Raw genomic sequence first — 16,011 nt, forward strand, 5'->3', positions numbered from 1 at the left:
AGAGCAATATGGTGTGGTGTAATGTGAATAAAGAGCAATATGGTGGGGTGTAATGTGAATAAAGAGCAATATGGTGGGGTGTAATGTGAATAAGGAGCAATATGGTGGGGTGTAATGTGAATAAGGAGCAATATGGTGGGGTGTAATGTGAATAAAGAGCAATATGGTGTGGTGTAATGTGAATAAAGAGCAATATGGTGTGGTGTAATGTGAATAAAGAGCAATATGGTGTGGTGTAATGTGAATAAAGAGCAATATGGTGGGGTGTAATGTGAATAAAGAGCAATATGGTGTGGTGTAATGTGAATAAAGAGCAATATGGTGGGGTGTAATGTGAATAAGGGGCACTACTGTGAGGAGTAATGGGGTACTACTGTGTGATGTAACGTGAATAAGAGACACTATTGCATGATACAGTATAATGTGATTGCAAGAGAAAATCCCGCACCTGGAATCTGCAATAATAGTTGATTTTAATGTTGGGAATTATATATTCAGTTCTTAGTGTGCATCACACATATATATATGAATATCGGTGCTACCCACTGATCCAAAATATATATAGAAAAGAGAAATTATAGCAGGGATCAGTTTCTTGGGGTGCACTCTATCCCATTTCCAAATAATTCAGTAATTTCATAGATTCGTTACTGAGTACATATTCTCAAACAAAAAAGACCAATATCCACGTGGAGTATTCCTAACTTGTATTCCACCAATGATATTATTATGGCCTAATTATTCGGCCATACTAAAGCGAAATATTTAAAAAACAATATAGAGATAGAAAAACGTGAAGAAGAAAAAAATCTTTATTAGACAGATTTCTGTCTTGTGTGAAAATAAAATATAATTAAAACCAAATCGTGTGCCGCCTATTATTTCTTATATATTCAATATACTCTTATGATGAGTACAAATGTTTATAGCTATCACGCTGAGCCGGGCGCCGCATCTTCTCTACAGCGGGAGTCAGACTTTATGGCTGTGCAGTCCTCCGTCCATCACCACCGGGGAAAACTCCTGATAAGTACCACTACCACTGCTGTTACCTTGTATGATATAAGGGCCCCTAATTGCCTATATCAGTATTACATCTGAGTTACCTGTGTTCACTGAATAAACCTGCATTACTGTTTAAGTCAATGGGGGAGATTCAAATGTTTGAAAAGTCAGTTGGGAGTCTGTTTTTTCCTATCTAACAGACAGGAAAAACAGACAGCCAACTGACTTTTCAAACATTTGAATCTCCCCCATTGAGTGTGCGGACTGACGTCACTGCACCAGGCAATTCCATATACACTCAGCCAACAAGATCCAGAGTCATTATTTGACAGATTTGATTAAGATTATGACCCTCCATAGTTAGGAGCAAATAATATAAAAAAAGCTGTAAAAAAAATAATCATTATCACGTTTGTTGTTTTAAGCAATTTGCTCCTTGGCAAACCATATGGGGGGATATTCAGATTATCAGATGTGGATGCAAACCAAAAAATAAAGTAACTAGGCACAACCATGCTGCACTGCAGGAGCGGCGGATGTAACTAGTGGCGCCGAGAGGGGTTACTGTTTACCTGGGCCCCCTCTTCCTGTTGTAGGTAGCGCCAACACTTGGAGCGGGGAGAGATAAGAGTGACTGCTTCTGCAGCCGCCTCTCTCCCCCAGGGCCGTAACTACGTGTGTGCCAAGGGGGCTTGGCACACAGCGCAGTTGCCCTGGGGGCGCAACGGCCAGCGGCATGTAATGAGTCAAATTGACTCATTACATGCCGCCTCTGTGTGCGCCGTGCGCCGCGCTGGAGGAGAGAGACCAGCGCCGGGTTCAAGGAGGAGGAGGGAGAAGGAGCAGGAAGCCGCAGCAGCGCTATTTGATTGGTAGTAAGCGCCGCTGCAGTATCCCCCTCTCCTTCTGTATTGGCTGCCCGGCGCTGCTATGGATGCTGGGATGCGGTTCCTTCATCCCAGCATCCACAGCAGCGCCAGGCAACCAATACAGAAGGAGAGGGGGATGCTGCAGCGGCGCTTACTACCAATCAAATAGCGCTGCTGCGGCTCCCTGCTCCCCCTCCCTCCTCCTCCTTCTCACCTCACACAGCCTGCACCGAGAGGGAGCTGCACGAGGAGCCTGTCAGCGGGGAGAAGGTAAGTATGTCTCTCTCTCTCTCTCTCTTTCTCTCTCTCTCTCAGGGGGACACCGTCTGCCGCAATGTGTAAAAAGGGGTACTGGCTGCCGCAATGTATAAAAAGGGGGTCTGGCTGCCGCAATGTGTAAAAAGGGGGCCTGGCTGCCGCAATGTGTAAAATGGGGTCCTGGCTGCCGCAATGTGTAAAAAGGGGGACTGGCTGCCGCAATGTGTAAAATGGGGTCCTGGCTGCCGCAATGTGTAAAAAGGGGGACTGGCTGCCGCAATGTGTAAAATGGGGTCCTGGCTGCCGCAATGTGTAAAAAGGGGGACTGGCTGCCGCAATGTGTAAAATGGGGTCCTGGCTGCCGCAATGTGTAAAAAGGGGTCCTGGCTGCCGCAATGTGTAAAAAGGGGGACTGGCTGCCGTAATGTGTAAAAAGGGGGGGTCCTGGCTGCCGCAATGTGTAAAATGGGGTCCTGGCTGCCGCAATGTGTAAAATGGGGTCCTGGCTGCCGCTATGTGTAAAAAGGGGGACTGGCTGCCACAATGTATAAAAAGGGGGTCTGGCTGCCGCAATGTGTAAAAAGGGTGCCTGGCTGCCGCAATGTGTAAAGAGGGGGCCTGGCTGCCGCAATGTGTAAAGAGGGGGACTGGCTGCCGTAATGTGTAAAAAGGGGGGGGTCCTGGCTGCCGCAATGTGTAAAATGGGGTCCTGGCTGCCGCAATGTGTAAAATGGGGTCCTGGCTGCCGCAATGTGTAAAAAGGGGGACTGGCTGCCACAATGTATAAAAAGGGGGTCTGGCTGCCGCAATGTGTAAAAAGGGTGCTTGGCTGCCGCAATGTGTAAAGAGGGGGCCTGGCTGCCGCAATGTGTAAAGAGGGGGACTGGCTGCCGTAATGTGTAAAAAGGGGGGGTCCTGGCTGCCGCAATGTGTAAAATGGGGTCCTGGCTGCCGCAATGTGTAAAATGGGGTCCTGGCTGCCGCAATGTGTAAAAAGGGGGACTGGCTGCCACAATGTATAAAAAGGGGGTCTGGCTGCCGCAATGTGTAAAAAGGGTGCCTGGCTGCCGCAATGTGTAAAGAGGGGGCCTGGCTGCCGCAATGTGTAAAGAGGGGGACTGGCTGACGTAATGTGTAAAAAGGGGGGGTCCTGGCTGCCGCAATGTGTAAAATGGGGTCCTGGCTGCCGCAATGTGTAAAAAGGGGGACTGGCTGCCACAATGTATAAAAAGGGGGTCTGGCTGCCGCAATGTATAAAAAGGGTGCCTGGCTGCCGCAATGTGTAAAGAGGGGGCCTGGCTGCCGCAATGTGTAAAGAGGGGGACTGGCTGCCGTAATGTGTAAAAAGGGGGACGCTGTCTGCTGTAATGTATAAAAGGGGCTCTACCTGGTGTAGTGGCGCTACTGTGCAGCGTAATTTGAATAATGTAGACTACTGTGCACCGTAGTATGAATTGCTGTTATTTTGTGGCCACGCCCCTTCCCCATGAAGCCACGCCCCTATATTTTTTTCACGCGCCTGAGGCGCGCACTGCCCCTATCTTACATGGGGGGGGGGGGCGTCACTGTCGTTTCTTGCACACAGCGCTAAAATGGCTAGTTACAGCACTGCTCTCCCCAGCCCAGCACAGATGCTGCTGTGTGCTGCGCTGGGGAGAAAGGCAACTGCAGAAGCAGTCGCCCCTCTCTCTCTCCCTGGTGGCACAATATATGGGGGCAAGGGTGTCCCCTCACTTGCCCTACGCCATGCCCATCAGCCCCAGTGCGGTGCTCCCCCCTATATTTGAGCCTCAGTAGGCAAGTAGGGCTTACTGCCCTTATCAAGGCTGCCACATGCTTTAATTTACAACTCTGGGCACTAATCACGGAATCGATGGGTAACTTGCGCTAGCCGCAGCTTTTGCGCACGAGCGAAAGGGCTTGTAATTGAATAGCTCAAGGCGGAAAAAGTCAGAGGCTACAAATTCTCTTCCTCGCACGGTAAGTGTTGAGTCTTATTGAATTTGGCCCTTAGAAAGAATTATGGCTAAAAAGTAAAAACCTCATATATGAATCCCAGGGCTGCCGAGACATCAGACGGGCTGGGGTCCTATGATGCGTGGGCAAATCATGTGGGGGGGAGACGTGGCTGCACCTTGGGCATGATTCATATGTGGCTGGAGTTACTATCACTGCTGCTTACAGACAGCGCCAGATTAAACTCTGTGGAGGCCCGTAGGCAGCAGAAATCTCTGCCCACCCCCCCTCGCAGATTATCTCCTAGTACAATTTGATTTTACCAACCAACAGTCTGCAATCTGGAAACTGTAATGTGAATCTGATGTCTATGGGTTATGTACTTCCTGGGGCCGATTCAATTGTTTTATTTGCGGCCACCACTATATGGCGCCCGACGGCAGCAATTCACCGAACATCAGTACTTTGCGCATCAGGGCGCACCTCCAACCATATCTAAGTCATGCCTCTTGTTCTTCATTCACAGTCCATTTAAGGTGTAAAATCTGCAATGACCCACATCAATCAATCAATCAATCAATCAATCAATCAATCAATCAATCGTTATTTTTTTTATCTAGTTAGGAATTAACAGCAAGTGTCCAGTTACTATTTGGTGCTCTTAAGTTTACTGACTAGTACTAATATTTTAATAACAATGGAACAGAACTTTATTTGCCTCCTGAGTTAGGTAAACGGAATCTGCTGTGATTTTCCTTCCCCTCACACCTGACAATCACTCTGCAGTTTCCTGAATCTTTACTGTCAGATGAAAGACTATAAGACGCCAGCTAGATCCCCTCTCGGAGATGGCATTTCTAGACTGACATTCAGTCTCGCCAGCCTGTTGTCAACAACACTAATCATAAAACTTTGATGGAACTTCGTTGTGAACAGAAAGAATTGTGACAGGTGTTTTAGGCAGGGAAAATTGAGATGCCTGCGTTGTCATGAGATATATCGGAATTAAATACTCCGATTCCTATGTGCATTGATTGTATACTTTAAAGTATTTATAGATGTATACTCTCTGTTAGATGTGGTTTAAGATAGAGATGTGCGGAGGGCACTTTTCGTGTTTTGTGTTTTGGTTCTGGTTCCACCCTCGTGTTTTGGATCTGGATTGGTTTTGCCAAAACCATGCTTTTGGGTTTTGGTTTTGGATCTGGATGATTTTTGAAAAAACCACAAAAACAGCTAAAATCACAGAATTTGGGGGTAATTTTGATCCTACGGTATTATTAACCTCAATAACATTCATTTCCACTAATTTCCAGTCTATTCTGAACACCTCACACCTCACAATATTGTTTTTAGGCCAAAAGGTTGCACCGAGGTCGCTGGATGACTAAGCTAAGCCTGGCCCATCTAGGAGTGGCACTGCAGTGGCAGACAGAATGGCACTTTTAAAAACTAGGCCCCAAAGAGCACATAATGCAAAGAAAAAAAAGAGGTGCAAGATGGAATTGTCCTTGGGCCCTCCCACCCCCTATTATGTTATATAAACAGGACATGCACACTTTAACAAACCAATCATTCAAGGTCTGCCACACGACTGTGGCTGAAATGATTGGTTTGTTTGGGCCCCCGCAAAAATAGAAGCAATTAATCCCCCCACCAAAAAAGAAGCAATTCATCTCTTCTTGCACAAACTGGCTCTACAGAGGCAAGATGTCGTCCTCATCCTCATCCTCCGATTCCTCACTCCTTTCAGCGTGTACATCCACCATAACAGGTCCCTGTGTACTTTCTGGAGGCAATTGCTGGTCAAGATCTTCCTGGAGGAATTTATAATTCATTTTGATGAACATCATCTTCTTCACATTTTGTGGAAGAAACTTCCTACGCCGATCGCTGACCAGGTTACCGGCTGCAGGGGGGGGGGGGGGGGGGGCAACTTAGGTAAAATAAAGGCAGTTTGTGCAAGGGCCTCTAAATTGCCTCTTTTTCCTTCCAGTATAAAGTACATACGAACTGTCTGACATGCCTACTTGGATGCTGTCACCCATATAACCCTCCACCATTCTTTTAATGGTGATAGCATCATATGCGGTGACAGTAGACATGTCAGTAATCATTGGCAGGTCCTTCAGTCTGGACCAGATGTCAGCAATTGCTCCTGATTGCCCTGCATCACCGCCAGCGGATGGGCTCGGAAATGTTATCCTTTTCCTTGCAGCCCAAGTTGCAGGAGAAAATGAAGGAGAAACTGTTGACGGGTCACGTTCCACTTGAGTTGACAATTGTCTCACCAGCAGGCCTTTGAACCTCTGCTGACTTGTGTCTGCCGGAAAGAGAGATACAACGTAGGCTTTAAACCTAGGATCGAACACGGTGGCCAAATGTAGTGCTCTGATTTCAACAGATTGACCACCCTTGAATCCTGGCCAAGCGAATGAAGGACTCCATCCACAAGTCCCACATACTTAGTGGAATCGTTCCGTCTAGCTCCTCCTTCAATTTCTCCAGCTGCTCCTGCAAAAGCCCGGTGAGGGGAATGACTTGACTCAAGATGTCAGTGTCTGAACTGACTCCACATGTGGCAAGTTCGAAGGGCTGGAGAATCTTGCACAAGACGGAAAACATTCTCCACTGCGCTTGAGTCAGTTGCATTACCCCTCCTTTGCCTATATCGTAGGCGAATGTATAGGCTTGAAAGGCCTTTTGCTGCTCCTCCATCCTCTGAAGCATATAGAGTATTGAATTCCACCTCGTTACCACCTCTTGCTTCAGGTGATGGCAGGGCAGGTTCAGGAGTGTTTGCTGGCGCTCCAGTCTTCGGCACACAGTGGCTGAATGTCGAAAGTGGCCCACAATTTTTCGGGCCACCGACAGCATCTCCTGCACGGCCCTGTCATTTTTCAAAAAATTCTGCACCACCAAATTAATTGTATGTGCAAAACTTGGGACGTGCTGGAATTTGGCCAGATGTAATACACGCACAATATTGGTGGCGTTGTCCGATATCACAAATCCCCAGGAGAGTCTAAGTGGGGTAAGCCATTGTGCAATAATGTACCTCAGTTTCCGTAAGAGGTTGTCAGCTGTGTGCCTCTTACGGAAACCGGTGATACACAGCGTAGCCTGCCTAGGAACAAGTTGGCATTTGTGAGATACTGCTACTGGTGCCGCTGCTGTTGTTGCTGCTGGAGGCATTACATCTACCCAGTGGGCTGTCACAGTCATGTAGTCCTTAGTTTGTCCTGCTCCACTTGTCCACATGTCCGTGGTTAAGTGGACACTTGGTACAACTGCATTTTTCAGGACACTGAGGACACTTTTCTTATGTCCCTGTACAGTCCGGGAATCGCTTTCCTAGTGAAGTGGAATCTAGATGGGATTTGGTACCGGGGATACAATACCTCAAGCAATTTTCTAAATCCCCCTACCCCAATGGCGGATACCGGATGCACGTCTAACACCAACATAGCTGTCAAGGCTTCAGTTATCTGCTGAGCAACAGGATGACTGCTGTCATATTCCATCCTTCTCGCAAAGGACTGTTGGACAGTCAATTGCTTAGTAAAGTTGAATTAGTACAAGTGGTCTTCCGACTTCCCCTCTGGGATGACGATCGAATCCCAGCAGCAACAACAGCAGTGGCAGCAGCAGTAGTAGACATACCACTCAAGGATCCTCTGGAGGAATCCCAGTTAGGAGAGGACTCGTCAGTCATGCAAGTGATATGGCCTGCAGGACTACTGATGTTCCTGACTGAGGAGGAAATTAACGTTGAGGGAGTTGGTGGTGTGGCTTGCAGGAGCTTGGGTACAAGAGGAAGAAGGGATTTGTCACGATCCTGGTAACTGCACGCCATTATCTACTTTCAGGTGTCTCCTGAGGCTGGCTCAGCGTTCCAGGGCTGGGTCTCAGGCATGTTGCCGACATCCTCACTCCACATCTCCTCCTTGTTATTCCGCAGGCACTGTCACAGAAGTCTCATAAAGTTAAGAATGGCGTCTCCTGCCCTTCGCGGCCTCCGCCGCCATTCCTGCACTCCCAATGTATAATAAAGCTGCATGGCGTCTTCTGCCCATCGCGGCCTCCGCCACCATCACTGTGCTTCAAGTTTACAAATAAGTCTGCATGGCATCTCCTGCCCGCTGCGGCCTCCGCTGCCATCTCTGTGGTTCAAGTGTGCAAGTTGGCGTCTCCAGCCTCTGCGGCCTCCGCCGCCATTACTGTGATTCCTCACATGGTCCACAAACTAACTTTCCCTCCAAGTGCTAGTATGGGTGCAGCCATGTTGGTTTCAGTCACATGCCATTATCCCACCAATCCGCTCTGCTGCTGGACTCTGCTCTAATTGATCAGCCGATGCCTGCTCCTCTGCGGTATAAAGATCCTGATCCTGAACCAGGAAATCGTCAGTGCTTTGGTTGTCAATACCATCTACCATCGGTGCTCCGCCATCGAATGCCAGATATCATCGTTGCTCCGCCATCGACTTTCCAATTCCAGCAATCTCCAGTTCCACCAGTGTTACTTACTATTCTCCAGCTACATTGGTGCATCAAGCACTCCACTCTGTTCATCATTCGGTCCGGTTCCACCTGGCCTACCCAGCAGCTCATCCACACTCCAGCCAATACAACCAGCTTCCAGTGAAACACCTGCTGGTCAGTTTCTGTTACCATTCCACTACTCAGCAGTTGGGTGCAGGTTAAGGACATTCCATCTCCTGGCCTGCCAAAACTGATCCCTGATATTACCGCATCCAGAGGCATCCTCATCACTGCTGCATTTAACAAGAACTGTGTGTTATCTTTCATTTACCATATCTGATACTGCTGCTGATGTACCAACTGAACTGTGCTTGAATAAAAACCCGTTAACCATATTCCAGTTGTCGTGGTCACACCTTCGGGCTTGGGTACTGCATGTCCAAAAGTCCCATCCTACCTCCCAGGTTCAACTACACCTCAGCCCCTACAACTGAGGCTTCCTCCAGTCAGCACTATCCCTCAGTTGTGACAGGATTTAGATGTCAGTGGACTGCTTACGCTATTACCCAAAGTTCCGGAACTTGACAATGACTTCTGATGAATGCGCTGCAGGTGACATACAAGGGAGACTGTTCCTAGGTGGTTAACGTCCTTACCCTTACTTATTATGGATTGACAAAGGCTACACACGGCTTGACACCTGTTGTCCGGATTTGTGGAGAAATAATTCCGTACTGAAGAGGTGGCTTTTTTGGTATTTTGCCCAGGCATGAAAATGGGTTTATTCTTCCCAAGGACAACAACTGTCTCCCCCGATGCCTGATTTAAACAAACCACATCACCATCAGAATCCTCCTTGTCAATTTCCTCCTCAGCGCCAGCAACACCCATATCCTCATCCTGGTGTACTTCAACAGTGACATCTTCAATTTGAATATCAGAAACTGGACTGTGGGTGCTCCTTCCAGCACTTGCAGAGGGCGTGCAAATGGTGGAAGAAGCCACCTCTTCCCATCCAGTGCTGGGAAGGTCAGGCATCGCAACCGCCGACACACTTGGACTCTCCTTGGGGATTTGTGATACCATCTTAGAACTAGAGATGAGCGGGTTCGGTTTCTCTGAATCCGAACCCGCCAGAACTTCATGTTTTTTTTCACGGGTCCGAGCGACTCGGATCTTCCCGCCTTGCTCGGTTAACCCGAGCGCGCCCGAACGTCATCATGACGCTGTCAGATTCTCGCGAGGCTCGGATTCTATCGCGAGACTCGGATTCTATATAAGGAGCCGCGCGTCGCCGCCATTTTCACACGTGCATTGAGATTGATAGGGAGAGGACGTGGCTGGCGTCCTCTCCGTTTAGAATAGATTAGAGAGACACTTGATTTACTAATTTTGGGGAGCATTAGGAGTACTCAGTACAGTGCAGAGTTTTGCTGATAGTGACCACCAGTTTTATTTATAATCCGTTCTCTGCCTGAAAAAAGCGATACACAGCACACAGTGACTCAGTCACATACCATATCTGTGTGCACTGCTCAGGCTCAGGCCAGTGTGCTGCATCATCTATTATCTATATATAATATTATATATATCTGTCTGACTGCTCAGCTCACACAGCTTATAATTGTGGGGGAGACTGGGGAGCACTACTGCAGTGCCAGTTATAGGTTATAGCAGGAGCCAGGAGTACATAATATATTATATAGTGAGTGACCACCAGACACACAGTGCAGTTTATTTAATATATCCGTTCTCTGCCTGAAAAAAGCGATACACACAGTGACTCAGTCAGTCACATACCATATCTGTGTGCACTGCTCAGGCTCAGGCCAGTGTGCTGCATCATCTATATATATTATATATCTGTCTGACTGCTCAGCTCACACAGCTTATAATTGTGGGGGAGACTGGGGAGCACTACTGCAGTGCCAGTTATAGGTTATAGCAGGAGCCAGGAGTACATAATATTATATTAAAATTAAACAGTGCACACTTTTGCTGCAGGAGTGCCACTGCCAGTGTGACTAGTGACCAGTGACCTGACCACCAGTATATATAATATTAGTAGTATACTATCTCTTTATCAACCAGTCTATATTAGCAGCAGACACAGTACAGTGCGGTAGTTCACGGCTGTGGCTACCTCTGTGTCGGCACTCGGCAGCCCGTCCATAATTGTATATACCACCTAACCGTGGTTTTTTTTTCTTTCTTTATACATACATACTAGTTACGAGTATACTATCTCTTTATCAACCAGTCTATATATTAGCAGCAGACACAGTACAGTGCGGTAGTTCACGGCTGTGGCTACCTCTGTGTCGGCACTCGGCAGCCCGTCCATAATTGTATATACCACCTAACCGTGGTTTTTTTTTCTTTCTTTATACATACATACTAGTTACGAGTATACTATCTCTTTATCAACCAGTCTATATATTAGCAGCAGACACAGTACAGTGCGGTAGTTCACGGCTGTGGCTACCTCTGTGTCGGCACTCGGCAGCCCGTCCATAATTGTATATACCACCTAACCGTGGTTTTTTTTTCTTTCTTTATACATACATACTAGTTACGAGTATACTATCTCTTTATCAACCAGTCTATATATTAGCAGCAGACACAGTACAGTGCGGTAGTTCACGGCTGTGGCTACCTCTGTGTCGGCACTCGGCAGCCCGTCCATAATTGTATATACCACCTAACCGTGGTTTTTTTTTCTTTCTTTATACATACATACTAGTTACGAGTATACTATCTCTTTATCAACCAGTCTATATATTAGCAGCAGACACAGTACAGTGCGGTAGTTCACGGCTGTGGCTACCTCTGTGTCGGCACTCGGCAGCCCGTCCATAATTGTATATACCACCTAACCGTGTTTTTTTTTTCTTTCTTTATACATACATACTAGTTACGAGTATACTATCTCTTTATCAACCAGTCTATATATTAGCAGCAGACACAGTACAGTGCGGTAGTTCACGGCTGTGGCTACCTCTGTGTCGGCACTCGGCAGCCCGTCCATAATTGTATATACCACCTAACCGTGGTTTTTTTTTCTTTCTTTATACATACATACTAGTTACGAGTATACTATCTCTTTATCAACCAGTCTATATATTAGCAGCAGACACAGTACAGTGCGGTAGTTCACGGCTGTGGCTACCTCTGTGTCGGCACTCGGCAGCCCGTCCATAATTGTATATACCACCTAACCGTGGTTTTTTTTCCTTTCTTTATACATACATACTAGTTACGAGTATACTATCTCTTTATCAACCAGTCTATATTAGCAGCAGACACAGTACAGTGCGGTAGTTCACGGCTGTGGCTACCTCTGTGTCGGCACTCGGCAGCCCGTCCATAATTGTATATACCACCTAACCGTGGTTTTTTTTTCTTTCTTTATACATACATACTAGTTACGAGTATACTATCTCTTTATCAACCAGTCTATATATTAGCAGCAGACACAGTACAGTGCGGTAGTTCACGGCTGTGGCTACCTCTGTGTCGGCACTCGGCAGCCCGTCCATAATTGTATATACCACCTAACCGTGGTTTTTTTTCTTTCTTTATACATACATACTAGTTACGAGTATACTATCTCTTTATCAACCAGTCTATATTAGCAGCAGACACAGTACAGTGCGGTAGTTCACGGCTGTGGCTACCTCTGTGTCGGCACTCGGCAGCCCGTCCATAATTGTATATACCACCTAACCGTGGTTTTTTTTTCTTTCTTTATACATACATACTAGTTACGAGTATACTATCTCTTTATCAACCAGTCTATATATTAGCAGCAGACACAGTACAGTGCGGTAGTTCACGGCTGTGGCTACCTCTGTGTCGGCACTCGGCAGCCCGTCCATAATTGTATATACCACCTAACCGTGGTTTTTTTTTCTTTCTTTATACATACATACTAGTTACGAGTATACTATCTCTTTATCAACCAGTCTATATATTAGCAGCAGACACAGTACAGTGCGGTAGTTCACGGCTGTGGCTACCTCTGTGTCGGCACTCGGCAGCCCGTCCATAATTGTATATACCACCTAACCGTGGTTTTTTTTTCTTTCTTTATACATACATACTAGTTACGAGTATACTATCTCTTTATCAACCAGTCTACATATTAGCAGCAGACACAGTACAGTGCGGTAGTTCACGGCTGTGGCTACCTCTGTGTCGGCACTCGGCAGCCCGTCCATAATTGTATATACCACCTAACCGTGGTTTTTTTTTCTTTCTTTATACATACATACTAGTTACGAGTATACTATCTCTTTATCAACCAGTCTATATATTAGCAGCAGACACAGTACAGTGCGGTAGTTCACGGCTGTGGCTACCTCTGTGTCGGCACTCGGCAGCCCGTCCATAATTGTATACTAGTATCCAATCCATCCATCTCCATTGTTTACCTGAGGTGCCTTTTAGTTGTGCCTATTAAAATATGGAGAACAAAAATGTTGAGGTTCCAAAATTAGGGAAAGATCAAGATCCACTTCCACCTCGTGCTGAAGCTGCTGCCACTAGTCATGGCCGAGACGATGAAATGCCAGCAACGTCGTCTGCCAAGGCCGATGCCCAATGTCATAGTACAGAGCATGTCAAATCCAAAACACCAAATATCAATAAAAAAAGGACTCCAAAACCTAAAATAAAATTGTCGGAGGTGAAGCGTAAACTTGCCAATATGCCATTTACCACACGGAGTGGCAAGGAACGGCTGAGGCCCTGGCCTATGTTCATGGCTAGTGGTTCAGCTTCACATGAGGATGGAAGCACTCAGCCTCTCGCTAGAAAAATGAAAAGACTCAAGCTGGCAAAAGCAGCACAGCAAAGAACTGTGCATTCTTCGAAATCCCAAATCCACAAGGAGAGTCCAATTGTGTCGGTTGCGATGCCTGACCTTCCCAACACTGGACGTGAAGAGCATGCGCCTTCCACCATTTGCACGCCCCCTGCAAGTGCTGGAAGGAGCACCCGCAGTCCAGTTCCTGATAGTCAGATTGAAGATGTCAGTGTTGAAGTACACCAGGATGAGGAGGATATGGGTGTTGCTGGCGCTGGGGAGGAAATTGACCAGGAGGATTCTGATGGTGAGGTGGTTTGTTTAAGTCAGGCACCCGGGGAGACACCTGTTGTCCGTGGGAGGAATATGGCCGTTGACATGCCAGGTGAAAATACCAAAAAAATCAGCTCTTCGGTGTGGAGGTATTTCACCAGAAATGCGGACAACAGGTGTCAAGCCGTGTGTTCCCTTTGTCAAGCTGTAATAAGTAGGGGTAAGGACGTTAACCACCTCGGAACATCCTCCCTTATACGTCACCTGCAGCGCATTCATAATAAGTCAGTGACAAGTTCAAAAACTTTGGGTGACAGCGGAAGCAGTCCACTGACCAGTAAATCCCTTCCTCTTGTAACCAAGCTCACGCAAACCACCCCACCAACTCCCTCAGTGTCAATTTCCTCCTTCCCCAGGAATGCCAATAGTCCTGCAGGCCATGTCACTGGCAATTCTGACGAGTCCTCTCCTGCCTGGGATTCCTCCGATGCATCCTTGCGTGTAACGCCTACTGCTGCTGGCGCTGCTGTTGTTGCCGCTGGGAGTCGATGGTCATCCCAGAGGGGAAGTCGTAAGCCCACTTGTACTACTTCCAGTAAGCAATTGACTGTTCAACAGTCCTTTGCGAGGAAGATGAAATATCACAGCAGTCATCCTACTGCAAAGCGGATAACTGAGTCCTTGACAACTATGTTGGTGTTAGACGTGCGTCCGGTATCCGCCGTTAGTTCACAGGGAACTAGACAATTTATTGAGGCAGTGTGCCCCCGTTACCAAATACCATCTAGGTTCCACTTCTCTAGGCAGGCGATACCGAGAATGTACACGGACGTCAGAAAAAGACTCACCAGTGTCCTAAAAAATGCAGTTGTACCCAATGTCCACTTAACCACGGACATGTGGACAAGTGGAGCAGGGCAGGGTCAGGACTATATGACTGTGACAGCCCACTGGGTAGATGTATGGACTCCCGCCGCAAGAACAGCAGCGGCGGCACCAGTAGCAGCATCTCGCAAACGCCAACTCTTTCCTAGGCAGGCTACGCTTTGTATCACCGCTTTCCAGAATACGCACACAGCTGAAAACCTCTTACGGCAACTGAGGAAGATCATCGCGGAATGGCTTACCCCAATTGGACTCTCCTGTGGATTTGTGGCATCGGACAACGCCAGCAATATTGTGTGTGCATTAAATATGGGCAAATTCCAGCACGTCCCATGTTTTGCACATACCTTGAATTTGGTGGTGCAGAATTTTTTAAAAAACGACAGGGGCGTGCAAGAGATGCTGTCGGTGGCCAGAAAAATTGCGGGACACTTTCGGCGTACAGGCACCACGTACAGAAGACTGGAGCACCACCAAAAACTACTGAACCTGCCCTGCCATCATCTGAAGCAAGAAGTGGTAACGAGGTGGAATTCAACCCTCTTTATGCTTCAGAGGTTGGAGGAGCAGCAAAAGGCCATTCAAGCCTATACAATTGAGCACGATATAGGAGGTGGAATGCACCTGTCTCAAGTGCAGTGGAGAATGATTTCAACGTTGTGCAAGGTTCTGATGCCCTTTGAACTTGCCACACGTGAAGTCAGTTCAGACACTGCCAGCCTGAGTCAGGTCATTCCCCTCATCAGGCTTTTGCAGAAGAAGCTGGAGGCATTGAAGAAGGAGCTAAAAGGGAGCGATTCCGCTAGGCATGTGGGACTTGTGGATGCAGCCCTTAATTCGCTTAACAAGGATCCACGGGTGGTCAATCTGTTGAAATCAGAGCACTACATTTTGGCCACCGTGCTCGATCCTAGATTTAAAGCCTACCTTGGATCTCTCTTTCCGGCAGACACAGGTCTGCTGGGGTTGAAAGACCTGCTGGTGACAAAATTGTCAAGTCAAGCGGAACGCGACCTGTCAACATCTCCTCCTTCACATTCTCCCGCAACTGGGGGTGCGAGGAAAAGGCTCAGAATTCCGAGCCCACCCGCTGGCGGTGATGCAGGGCAGTCTGGAGCGACTGCTGATGCTGACATCTGGTCCGGACTGAAGGACCTGACAACGATTACGGACATGTCGTCTACTGTCACTGCATATGATTCTCTCAACATTGATAGAATGGTGGAGGATTATATGAGTGACCGCATCCAAGTAGGCACGTCACACAGTCCGTACTTATACTGGCAGGAAAAAGAGGCAATTTGGAGGCCCTTGCACAAACTGGCTTTATTCTACCTAAGTTGCCCTCCCACAAGTGTGTACTCCGAAAGAGTGTTTAGTGCCGCCGCTCACCTTGTCAGCAATCGGCGTACGAGGTTACATCCAGAAAATGTGGAGAAGATGATGTTCATTAAAATGAATTATAATCAATTCC

At 47.3% G+C, this 16,011-nt stretch overlaps 1 protein-coding gene across 1 annotated transcript in view; it reads right to left on the minus strand.

The window, feature by feature from the left end:
* ALK (ALK receptor tyrosine kinase) overlaps window positions 1-16,011 on the minus strand; it is a 1,590,950-nt gene that overhangs the window by 1,411,992 nt on the left and 162,947 nt on the right. The gene's annotated exons all lie outside the window — the stretch shown is intronic.

This window comes from Pseudophryne corroboree, chromosome 4 (genome assembly GCF_028390025.1).
Source record: "Pseudophryne corroboree isolate aPseCor3 chromosome 4, aPseCor3.hap2, whole genome shotgun sequence".
In the NCBI taxonomy this organism is placed as follows: domain Eukaryota; kingdom Metazoa; phylum Chordata; class Amphibia; order Anura; family Myobatrachidae; genus Pseudophryne; species Pseudophryne corroboree.